We start from the raw sequence: 12,777 nt of genomic DNA on the forward strand, positions 1-12,777 counted from the left end.
AAATTTTCCAACATGTTTAACTTCGAACACAAACATGATCACAACACGACATACATGATGTTAGGAAATAAAGGTGTAACTGTGTTTGATTAATGTGGAACAAGTCAATAAAAATTAAGAACGAGAAAAAACAATAAAGAAGATAAACAAAGAACACAAGGATTTACGTGGTTCAGTCAAATTAGACCTACATCCACAGGTGGGGGATTCGAGAGCTTATTCACTATAATGGAAAAAGAACGAGAGGATAATACAAGGAGTCCTAAATCTAATGCCTCAAAAGGTATGATCTAATTGATCAACTAAAGGGTCCTTTTATAAGACATGGAAACTAACTCTAATAAAACCCTAAATTGTTCCCCAAGTATACTCAAATAGACGTCATAGAAAAGATGTAATTTTAGGAAATATTCCACAAGTTATCCCACAAGAACTAAATTGTCGAGATGTAGCTCTGCAACCAGGTCAAGTCTGCGGCAAGTCTTCATAGGGCCGAGCTATAGCTCACTCGCCAAGAGCTATAGCTCGCCTGCTCGTCGCAATTTTCTAGCTTCGTCGGGTTTTTGTAAAACAGCCATAACTTTCTCGTTTCTTATTGGAATTGGGCATATGACCTATAATTGGAAAGCTCTTGAACCAAGCTATCACCATCAACTTGAATCACCACAAAATCACATTCAAAGTCAGCTCTACTACATTTTGAGTCACAATTTAACACATGACATGTCTGACAACTCTAATTTCAATCCCTTAGTGTAGACACCTAAATACGTCTCCCTAAAACCAAACCCGACGATGAACAACCTTTCACCGCCGCTTTTGGTCGGGTTGAGTATTTAATCTTTGGAGTGCTTAAAATCCATGCTTAGTCCAATACATTTTCATAAACTAGTCCACATTTAGCCCAAACATTTATTAAAACCCTTGTGTAAACCTCATTTCTAGCTCGAACCCTTATATTCTATTTCTTTAATTATTAATTGAGCCCAAATTGTAAAATCACAAAACCCTAAACCTAAAATGATTCCGGAATGAAAGAAACGACGCCTAATTATCACGTGTTTTATGAAAATCAGATAAGAATTAAATAAAATAGAATTTGCCAGAAATGGAAAGTGTCGCGTCACAGCACATGCACCGTGACACGGTACAGCGTACCGCGCCACGAAACCAGTACGGTGACACGATACAGCGTATCGCGCCACAGTTCCAGTACAGTGACACGATATATACATTACCCAATTTTTATTTTTCACGCGTTTTCTTATTTCTAAATGATAAAATTATGCACGCCACGATACGTGTAACACGGTACACATGTCGTGTTGCGGTACACTAATTTTCCCACGGCATCTCATTTCTAGGGTTCCGAATTCATTCCTCATTTTTTATCTATAAATACGAAGCTCGTGAAATTCGGGGCACCAACACACATACTATTTCTCTCTCTCATGCTTATGCATTAAACACTGTCCTCCAAATTCTACCATTCATCCCTTAAGCACTCTAAGGAGTCCATACTTTACCCGAAGTTCCGTACTTAAACTAAGGCATACGTGAAAGGTAGAACTGTTTGACAGTTTGGACCAAATCAACTCTACTTTAATTTAATTTAATTTCCATTATATTTATTATTTTCCTTGAAGTTACTAACGTGTTTATTGTTTTATAGTTGCAAGCAAACGCAATCAAAGCAAATGCAATCGTGTTTATTATATATTTCTAACAATTTTTATTATGATTTTCATAATTTAATTGTTATTTTATGGTTAAATTGCTTCCAATATTATTGTTATGTTATATTATTTAATTGATCACCATATTGCATGTTTAAAGGGAATATGTAATTGAAAATCACGACAAATAAGATAATTTGGACAACTGATTTAGGTTCCTTTTTAATCTTGTTTTTAACTGAAGTGATCACTAATTATTTAGAATTATGTGTGCATTAATATTCAACCAATTTAGCCTAATTTAGTTTGGAGCAAATTGAATCTCACTTCTTACCATCATCCTCGATCCTCTTTTCGTGGTTCCGAACCATATGGAGTTAGTAATCACATGGATTATAAATGGGGTTTTACCTTCACGGGTCAATCGTTGTTGCCTTTCGTTATCCCTTATTGTGTTGCCTTAAATGATCTGTGAACGGTTTACAAGTTCCTAAAAAACTTGTTGGCGGCTCCCAACTTTTATTGTCCCTAATCGTATAATGTCAAATCCCGCTTCCTAAGATTGCCAAGCATATTCACACATGCTTAAGTAGCGCGCTTCAATCGACGCCTACACTTAGTGGATTACCTTTTTAAAACATTAAATTGTTTGGATAGTTGTGACAAACGAGTTACATTTTGAGATAGAAAAAAGGTTTGCTATTGTATCTATCGCTTACCCCAAAAAAAGAGTACTCCCTCCCTTTTTTAAGTGTTACATTATGCTAAGGTTTTTACTAAAAAGGTAATTTAGGAGGCGGATTGCGGTGGAGAGGCGGATCCAGATATGACTTGGTTACGAATGAAGAACTATTTCTTAAGAGCGGATAAAGAGGTCTTAGGGAATCAAGGGGGAGAAATTCGATGTAGAGAGATACTTTGTGGTGGAATGAAGAGGTGAAAGTAGTAATTAAGAAAAAAAGGGAATTCTAAAGCCTTGCAAAAATGTAGGAGCGACGAAACCTTTGCAGCATATAAGGAGGCTAAGAGTAAGGCAAAGGCAACTATTTGCCAAGCGAAAGAAAAGGCTTATCAGGAGCTTATGAAAATCTTGACTCCAAGGAAGGAGAAAAGATGATTTGTAAAATGGAGAAGAGAAGACAAGAGGCAAGGAAAGATAATGGCATGGTAAAGTGTGTCAAAGATAAGAACCAAATTGTTCTAGTACAAGATGAGGACATCAAGGATAGGTGGAAGGGGTACTACGATGAATTGTTCAATGGAAGCCGTGGAGTTATGACAGGAGATGCCTTTGTGAGTGATGAAGAAATCGACATGGAGTATGTGCGGAGGATTAGCAAGGTAGAGGTAGAGATTGCACTGAAGAAGATGAAGCCTAAGAAGGCAGTTGGCCCTGATGGTATATTAATAGAGGTGTGGAGGTGTTTGGGTAAGATTGGTTTTGATTTGTTAATAGACCTCTTTAACAAGATATGGAGGGCTACAAGGATACCGCAAGATTGGAGGAAGAGAAGCTCAGTCTCGATCTATTAAAACAAAGGAGACGCTCAAGATTGTTTAACTACCGATGGATCAAGCTTATGAGCCATACTATGAAGTTGTTGGAAAGAGTGATTGAACATAGGTTGATGGCATGCACAAGCATTTCGGATAACCAATTTGGTTTTATGCCTAGGATATCTATTATGGAAGCAATCCATTTTATAAGACAAATGATGGATTTTTATAGGGTAAAGAAGAAGGATCTTCATATGGTCTTTATTAATTTAGAGAAGACATATGACAAGGTGCCAAGAGAGGTACTTTGGTGGGTAATGCTAAACAAAGGTATCCCACGAAGGTACGTGAACTTGGTTAAGGATATGTATCGGGATGTGTCAACAAATGTAAGGACATGTGAAGGGTGACAAAAGATTTTCCTATTACAATTGGTTTGCATCAAGGGTCTTAAGCCCTTTTCTTTCTACAACAGTTCTAGATAATGTAACCAGACCAATTCAAGATGAGGTCCTATGGTGTATGCTATTTGCGGATGATAACATTATGTGGATGAAAATAAAGATGGGTTTAATGCCAAATTAGAGCAATAGAGGCAAAGGTTGGAATCTTGAGGGTTTAAGCTAAGTCATAGTAGGACTGAATATTTGGTATGTCGCTTTGGTACTGTAGGCGTCATTCGAAGCGCGCCTACTTTAGCATGTTGTGAATATGCTTGGAACTCATAGAAAGTGGGAATTAACATATACGATTAGGGACACGATTAGGGATAAAGCAAAGTAGGGAGCCGCCAACAACTTTTTAAGGAACTTGTAAACCGTTCACGAATCATTTAAGAAACCACGATCAAGGTACAACGAAAGGCAACAACAATTGACCTGTGAAGGTTACACCCCATTCATAATCCATGAGATTATTAACTTCATATAGTTCGAAAGCACAAAAGGACGATCGGGGATGATGGTACGAAGTGAGTCATGAAGTCACATCTGCCCGTATTGGCCTCTATACCAGCCCATCATGTTTCCTTATCTAGTACTTGTGCAATAGAGGTAGCCCACTCTATCCCTGCCCATCTGGTTTCCTTATGCCATTGCATGACCCATCCAGGCCACTTAACTTCATATTTATAGAAGCTTTAAAAAAATCCTTCTCTTGATGTTACATTGTTGTAAACTTGGTATTGTATTGTTTGACTTTCAGAATACCAGGAAAAGTGTCCTATCTCTACAAACGTTTCTTAATGAATCAAAACTAGCCTAGACATAACAATTTATGAGCATAAAAACAAGTCCAAATATTAGACAGCTTAATTACTATCAAACTTTTTTTTTTATATAATCATCTTGTTAAATAACCTTTGCTCTATACTTGTTCCAAGTTAGTAGATTGCATTACCATTTCGTGCATAATTGATAATAGGAAGATAGGAGTACTTAGTATTGACATGCATTTTTTTAATTCTTCACTTGATGTTATAAATGAGCTTATTTTACATTGCAATACATTTCAGTTTATTATATTTACAAACAACAAAATTAACATACTTCCATTTTTTCTTTGTACAGATGAAAGGGAATAGACCTAAAGTTTCTGCTTCCCAAAGTCAGCTTACAAAATATGAGCTACAAAGGCTTCAAAAACTAGAAGTCAATGTAGATAGAATGGAAGCCCGAGGATCGGTATCAGTAGCTAATAAGATACTTGAAGAAAAAACAAAAGCCTTACTTTGTCCAAGTGCAAGGCAGAATAGTATACCAGAAAAAGAAGATGATGACTCTACGTTAGAATATGATGGTGAAAATGAGGGTGAAACTGATAACATTATGGAAGCTGACAATCTCGCTTTTAGATAAAGAAAAGCCAATAAACAGGTGTTCACTTCTATAGATTTTTATTAAAATACCTTGTGCTATATTTGTGACAGTAGTATGATTTTCTGTTCTCAGTTCGTTATTGGTTAGTATTAGAATAACATTCTCCTTTTATTCTTGAGTTTATTTATAAAGATTAGTCTTTGATTTCATCGTCCTGAGTTGCTGCTATTTTATTTTTTTTTTATCAAAGGTACTCTGAATAAGGCCTTTTTTAGAACACTTTGTGATGCTTCCATTCTGCTTTTATTTAAACAGACTATTTTTATTATTATTATTTTTCACGGTTTAAATATAATTAGTAATGCTTTAATAGCCAATTGCCTTTTTGTTTTATAGGTTTCAATGCAAGAAAAGAAATCATCACTTCGCCCCAGAACTATGGCTAATGTTGTGGAAGTGAATAGCCGTAAGAAGCGTCTAGTTGATGAAGTTCAAAATAATAACTCAATTAAGGTTGCTAGAGTTCAAGATCAATGCATCCAAAAGAAGCAGCAAGTTATCTCATAAAATAAAGGAACAAAACGAGCGTTATGTTCTCCTGGTTCCATGCCAGCGTACCTTGAGTTACGGAAAAAGCAAAAAGAAAATAATGAAGCGTTTGTAGCAAGTAATCAGTATTTGAATAATTCTCTTACAAGAAAAGCAAGGAATATTGGCGCCGCATTGAATGAAAATGACAATGATGATGGGGATGCCGATGCAATATATGAGAATGATGATGCGGATGCACTAAATGAGAATGATAATGATGTTGGTAATGAGAATGATGATGATGTTGGTAATGAATATGAGAGCGATCAAAATTTAGAAGATGAAGTTCTAGCTCAGTTTGGAAGGGAAGGTATGTAAGGTATTTGCAATCATTATACGTAGTAGTATTTATTTCAGCTTGTTAACATGTCAAAGTCTAGTGATATGATTTTCTTCTCTGTGTATTACATATTTGACAGTATATTTATACATCCTAAAATAGATTTAGCTCACCTATTACACATGGCTAATAATCAGCCCAAACAAATATATAAACTCTATTCGAAGCGCAAATTCAAGAAATTCACTTAACAAAAAATTGTTTTATTCACTTATTATTTCTGGTTTTATTGTGTCATATACGAGTTTATTGTATGTAACACTTGCTGATTCAATTTGCATTCTCGTTATTATAGTATTTAGTTCCTATATCTTGTAACATGTTTCTTACTAATGTATAAATAGAAACGGAAACTGAAAAAGCTTCTACAAGCAAAAGGCATCGAGGTCCAACAATGCTGCCCAAGGTTCATGCATGAACAAGAGACGAGCATGAAGTTATTGTTTTAAACTCATTGGGCCGACCAGTTGGACCTACACAGGAAATTGTCCGGGAGTTCAAGCAATTCTTGAGAACTGTGGCAAGGGATTCTGAACTTGCACCACTAAATTATATTAAATTTCCAAGTCTACCCACACTTGACAAAATATGGGATTATGTCCTAGTATGTAGTAATATAATTCTTTAGCTTCAGTTTGTTGGATTTCTTTAAAAAAAATGCTTCATATTTTACTAGTATACCATAATTAATTCTCCATTAAAACTTAGACCTCCATATGCTACATGTTACATACTGATGTTTTATTTTCATGATTTGTTTAGGAAAAGTATATGGTTCCTGAAGCTGGAAGAGCATGGGTGATGCAGGCTATCAATGGAAGCTGGAAAGGTCATAAATGCTTTACTAAGAAGAACCACTTTTATGCATATCCCACTAATGCTTTAAGATGGTTTCATAAGTCGAACACAATTTCAGATCCTCAATTCAGAGAGATTTTGCAATAATGGCATTCGAAAGAGGCTGAGGTATTAAATATATGATTTTGAACTATTATTGTGCAATATTAACATTATTTCATAACATAAATAACCTCTTTCAGTTTATTGTTTTTATGATTTATTTACAGGGTTCAAAATTATAAATCTTGATTGTGTTATCACATATGTACTTAATTCAAAACTCTTTTCTTAACATGTTTTATTACATAGGTACTCAATTCAAAATTCTTTTCAAGATCAATAAAGACAATCGCCTAATGTTAGATGATATGCACACTATGGGTCGTAAGTCATACAATTTTACGCCATGCGTTGGTAAATACTTCATCGCGTTTCTAGGAAATTTTATCATCTTTATAATCTTTATTTTGCAATCAATACGTGTACTACATGATGCTTTCACCCCGGCCTATCCTTTAATTATTTGTAATCACTTCAATTCTATGTATTATGTTTCACAGCAACAACAAGATCCTAGTAAGCAAGAACCTTCTCAAGCAAGGGTCTATAAGGAGTCAAGAAAGAGAACGGTTGGAAGGACATACCTTTCCATCGACTCCAAAGGATGCATCTAGTGCGCCACATCTTCTCATTGACCAAAATGGGCAATCTTCTAAATCTAGTGCCACGATCAATCAAGTATCATAAATTATTTGTTGTTGCTTCTGTGTAGCTTTTGGTGTATGATGCTGACCTGATTCTACCGTAGCTACTGTTGAAATGTTGATGTCGTTGATGTATTTTTCTGATGCCCACTGTTGCTTTACTGCTTTTATTTATGTACATGGTTGCTGCTTTTATTGTTTGCTGCTGCTTTTTATTGTTGTATGTTGTTGTTGTTGATGTTCATGCTTTTTATAGCCTTCTGCATCTCTAAATTATCAATCAATTAAAACATGATTCTTAGTTAGATCTTGGAACTGTTGTATAGGTGAAACATAATTCAATTTATCTTGGAAAAACTATAGGGGAAGATACCCTGAATATAAGATTGCTACTGGTCAAATTTGTGTGTTGTCGAAATAGTAAAATTGATGTATCTTACTAATTGTGTAGTTGTGTCTAGGCTAATACAGAATCAGGTGGATTGGATCATAATTAGATAGACCATGGGTAGTCAGTTGAACTATCAATCAGTTTGTGCTTCATTGATTAGTTACTACTCGTACCTTGCTAACTCCTTGTGTTCTTGAACATATACGGAGTACGACCATGTGTAGACACCTGATTGTATCTCCCCAAAAAAACCAAACCCAGTGATGAGCTTTCACGTCTTTAATTATCGAGTTAGGTGAAGATTTGAAGATTCTCGTGAAGTTCCCTTTAGCCTTAACCATTTCTAACCTTTCCTAAAGTACCCTTAAACCCAAAATCATTCATTTCGTGCCTTTGAAAATCATTCATTTTGTATCCTGTTTATAAAACGTCCAAACCAGATTATTTTGGTCCATAATCCTGGTTCAATTATTGATTAGTTGCATGGGTCTTGAAAAGAGTTTTCCAACGATACATTATAAGCCCAAATTCGACTTAAAACGAATAAGTTATAGCAAAAATACAAAACCAAGCCCAAACGGAACCTAGGTCCACCTTACTTACGACCCAAAGATCATGTGAGGGTCCAAATGCCTTAATCCCAATCCTTAACGAATTAGGATTCATTAGGAACTTTTAGAAGTCTCTAGAAGGTTCTAACCTATCCTTTGCGAAAGAATAAGATCAAAGAGTTTGAAATTGAATAAAACTCCTCTTTTTGAAAATCCTAATCCCGTTTGAATTCAAAGATGTTCAGACATGATTTTTGTGCGTCATAATTTTTATCCAAAAATTAAATTATTTGATAGCCCTTGAAATTTTATTTCCAATGATATATCATAATCCCAATTCCGAGTTATAACAAAAAGATATGAATGAAATACCAAACTCTATCCAAAACTGACACTGTCTCACTATTTCGATCATATCTTTTATTCTATAAAAGATATGAATCTGATTCTAATTGGGTTGGAAAGTAGACTTCAAGAGATTTCCAACGATATATTAATTATCTTATTCTAATTTATAGATCAAAAGTTATGATAAAAAAAACCCGCAAAAACAGTTGTCTGTCGCGCCACGACAAGACCAGTTTTATTCTGATTCGGATTCCGACTCTTTTCTATCTTTTGAACCTCTTTTTTTCTTACAAATAGAGGTCGTTTTCCTCTGTTTTCAGTCATCAACAAGCTTTATCACCAACAATCGTCATCAAATCCCCCCTCTAATATTCTTTCTCTCTCTCTTCTTTCTTGATTTCTTAGCCTAGCCTAAACACATCCTAACACATATCCTTAATACTTTTCCCAAATAAACACCATACCTCCTTCACAAGCCTCAAATACTCCTAGACAATCTCGTAGTTGCCTTCGACCTCGACGTGAAAGGTTGATAGTTTTGAGGGTTTGGTCCAAAATCTATATTTCAAATCATATTTAATTTATTTGTTTGATTTAATCTTTCTTGAAGTTTACTAACGTGTGTATTGTTTTGATAGAAAGAAATACGAGGCATCAAAGTAAATAATCCGATTACTTAATTATTCTTTTGATATAGAAATCATGCTTAGAATGTTATTTTAATTCCTAGTATCATGTTAGGATGTTGATTTTGATTCCTAGTATCATGTTAGGATGTTGATTTTGATTTCTAATATCGTATTGATCGTATCATGTTTAGGATAATGCCTTAATTATGATTATAATTAGTGGCATGCTAGGATTTGTTAAGCAAGCAGTTCAAAAGCCTTCAATCTCCTTTACCTACTCCTCGATCTTCTCACTTTTTAAGAAATTAAAAATTTAACCCTTGTCTAAACAAATGTAACTTTAGACCTAGTGAGGTTTTTTAATACCAAACGTTCCTACTTTATTAGCCCTACATCTCTTTCACTTATGCCTACTTAAAAATCTCTGGAATTATAGACCCAAAAGTTTATATAGGCAACTAAGAATTTTGTGCTTTTTTATTTCTCAAATTAAACTATACAATCTATTAATTATATAGACAACTAAAAATTTTAAGAATTTTTTCTCAAATCCACAATGCAATTTTAGACCCTATTGGATCTATGAATACCTAAACAAGCATTCTTCCATTGTAAGCATATAGGCCTGATCAGTCTCTCTTAATTCGGTTTCGTGTTATATATTGTCAATTGTGGGCATTCCTCCTTCACTAGCCCTCAATCCCTTCACTTGATCCCCAAACCACACCTTCACCTCCTCTAAACAAGCATTATATTCTTTTTTCTTAAGCACACAATCTCCTTCACCAAATCCATAATCTTCTTACTTTATCTAAAAATTTAACCCTCAATAAGTAATGTAACTTTAAACCTAGTTGGGTCTAGGGATACCTACTATTCTTTCTTCGTAAGCTCTCAATCCTAAGGGTGTCCAATATTCGGATGAAAACCGAAAGCCCATCCAATCCAATCCAAATCGATTTATTAATTAGCATTGGATTTGAAATTTAAATCGAATTGGATCGGATATTTGTTTTTAAATTCGAATTTTAAATTTAGATCAGATTGACCTTGTTGGGAGCTGAAAAATAAAGCTATGTTTTCAAGACTTATATAAAACTATGTGTTTCAAGACTTTTATTAATGTTATGGACTTGTAAAAATTATATTTTTATAATTGCATTTTTATTTTTTTAATCGCATACGGCTTTGAAAATCTATTTTAATTCGGATTTTTGGATTAGATTCAAATAACCGAATTTAAATCGAATTGGATTGAAAAAACTAAAAACCATATTTTATATCCAATGGAATTAGATTTTGCCTAAATTCAGACAGAAAAGTGAATGGACACCCTTAATCAATCCCTTTCACCTATGTCTACTTTAAAAATCAACAAAAGAATTAAACATGTATGTTCATTCTTCTTCATCATACACTCCGTATATCATAACTTTCTATCTACTTTTATTTATAATAATAATAATAATAATAAGTCCAATTTTTCTTTATCTCCTCGACAGTCAGCTTTGTGGAAGTCACAGCAGGGCGATCACACTTTGTCTTGGCTTCGGGCGGTCCCTATTTTGGATTTGGGTCAGACGATGAACGCTAAGACTTACTGATGTGTGTTGTGCTATCGGTTGGGTGTTCCATTGTTCTATATCATGGCGACGTGCTCTGCTTGTTCAAGAGTTTTTACTGAGAATATTTTCAGTGATCACGCGATGTCATGTCACAACAAGAAAACAAGCTATTTCCGACGGAATAATTCCGACGGAAACACCCTGTTTTCTGTCGGAAAACCCGTTTTCGACGGAATTTCCGTCGATACTGGTTGTCGGAAAAGTTTTTGTAGGAAAAACGAATTTTTCCGACGGAATTCTGTCGTTGGAAGTGATTTTTCGGCCCGGAAAAGTCCGTCGGAAATTTTCGACAGACAAAATTCCGCCAGAAATTTCCAACGGAAATCCCGTCGGAAAATACTGGAAAAAAAAAACCACAACACCACCCTACCAGCCCCCACCGCCACTATGTGTAACCAACTAACTCGCCGTAACCCACCAAACCCTAACCTACCACCTTAACACACCTAACCCACCACCTTAACCCACCAGACCCGAACCTGTATCACCACCACCACTAGCCCTTAACCCGTATCACCACCACCACTAGCCCCCTAACCCGTATCACCACCACCAGCCACCTCTAACCCACCTCTAAAAACAAAAAAACTTGTCACCTCACCTCAAATAAAAAAAAAAAAAAAACAAAACAAAACAAAACAAAAAAAAAAAGTCAAAACATAAAATATAAACAGAAGCAATTATTAAAAATTAAATAAATAGATCTAAAATCAACACCAAATTCGAAATTTAACAAAAAAAATTATACTATACAATTATCTCAAATATTATAATTTAAATATACAATTATGTCAAAAAAAAAGAAGCTATACACAGAAAATTTGAACAAAATAAAACTAGATCTAAATTCTAACCAAAATTAAAAGTAGATCTAGAATGACAAGTTGAAGGTGCGGCTGACGGTGATGCGGTGGCTAGAGGTGACGCGAAGGCTGGAGGTGACGGTATTGTTGATGTTGTTGTGGTTGTTGTTGCACGGCCGTTGGTGTGTTGTTGATGTCGGTGGTTGTTGTTGCGGTAGTGGTGTTGTTGTTGATGATGTTGGTGGTTGTTGGTAGTGTGAGATAGAAAGAGGGCAAAGAAAAGGAGAGAAAAAGGAGGTGAGAAAGATCCAGAAAGAGAAGAGAAAGGGGAAAAAGAAGAGGAGAGAGAAAGAGAAAGGGGAAAGAGGAATGAAAAAGAGAAGGGGAAATGAGAAGAGGTGAAGAGGGAAAGAGAAGAGGAGAGAAATAAGGGGTCTGGTTTTTTTTAGGGTTTAATAGTTTAAAAGGACTTTTTTAAATTTATATTCTGACGGAAATTCTATTTCTGTCGGAAATTTAAATTTCCAACGGAACGGAATATATTCCGTCGGAATGTAAATTTCCAACCGAATGGAATATTCCGTCGGAATGTAAATTTCCGATGGAATGGAATATTCCGTCGGAAAGTACATAAATTTCAACGGATTAATTTATTTCGTCGGAAATTCCCGACGGAATCAAAATCCGTCGGAAATTTCTACTTTTTCGACGGAAAAACGTGTCCGTCGGAACCTATCCGTCGGAATTGGGTTATTTTCTTGTAGTGTGTGCTAGTATTGTGGGCATTAAACATCAACATAATATTGTTCAGGATACCCTTGTTGATGTTTGCTATCGGTCAGGGATTTCAGCAAGGAAGGAGGTTAACATTGGGTTGTGTGGAGGGAACGACGGGATCCTCAGACCTATAGATGTGTTACTTTATTCCTAGGATCGTGGTCGCAATGTCTGTGTTGACTTGACAA

The sequence above is a fragment of the Chenopodium quinoa genome, unplaced genomic scaffold (genome assembly GCF_001683475.1).
Source record: "Chenopodium quinoa cultivar QQ74 unplaced genomic scaffold, ASM168347v1, whole genome shotgun sequence".
In the NCBI taxonomy this organism is placed as follows: domain Eukaryota; kingdom Viridiplantae; phylum Streptophyta; class Magnoliopsida; order Caryophyllales; family Amaranthaceae; genus Chenopodium; species Chenopodium quinoa.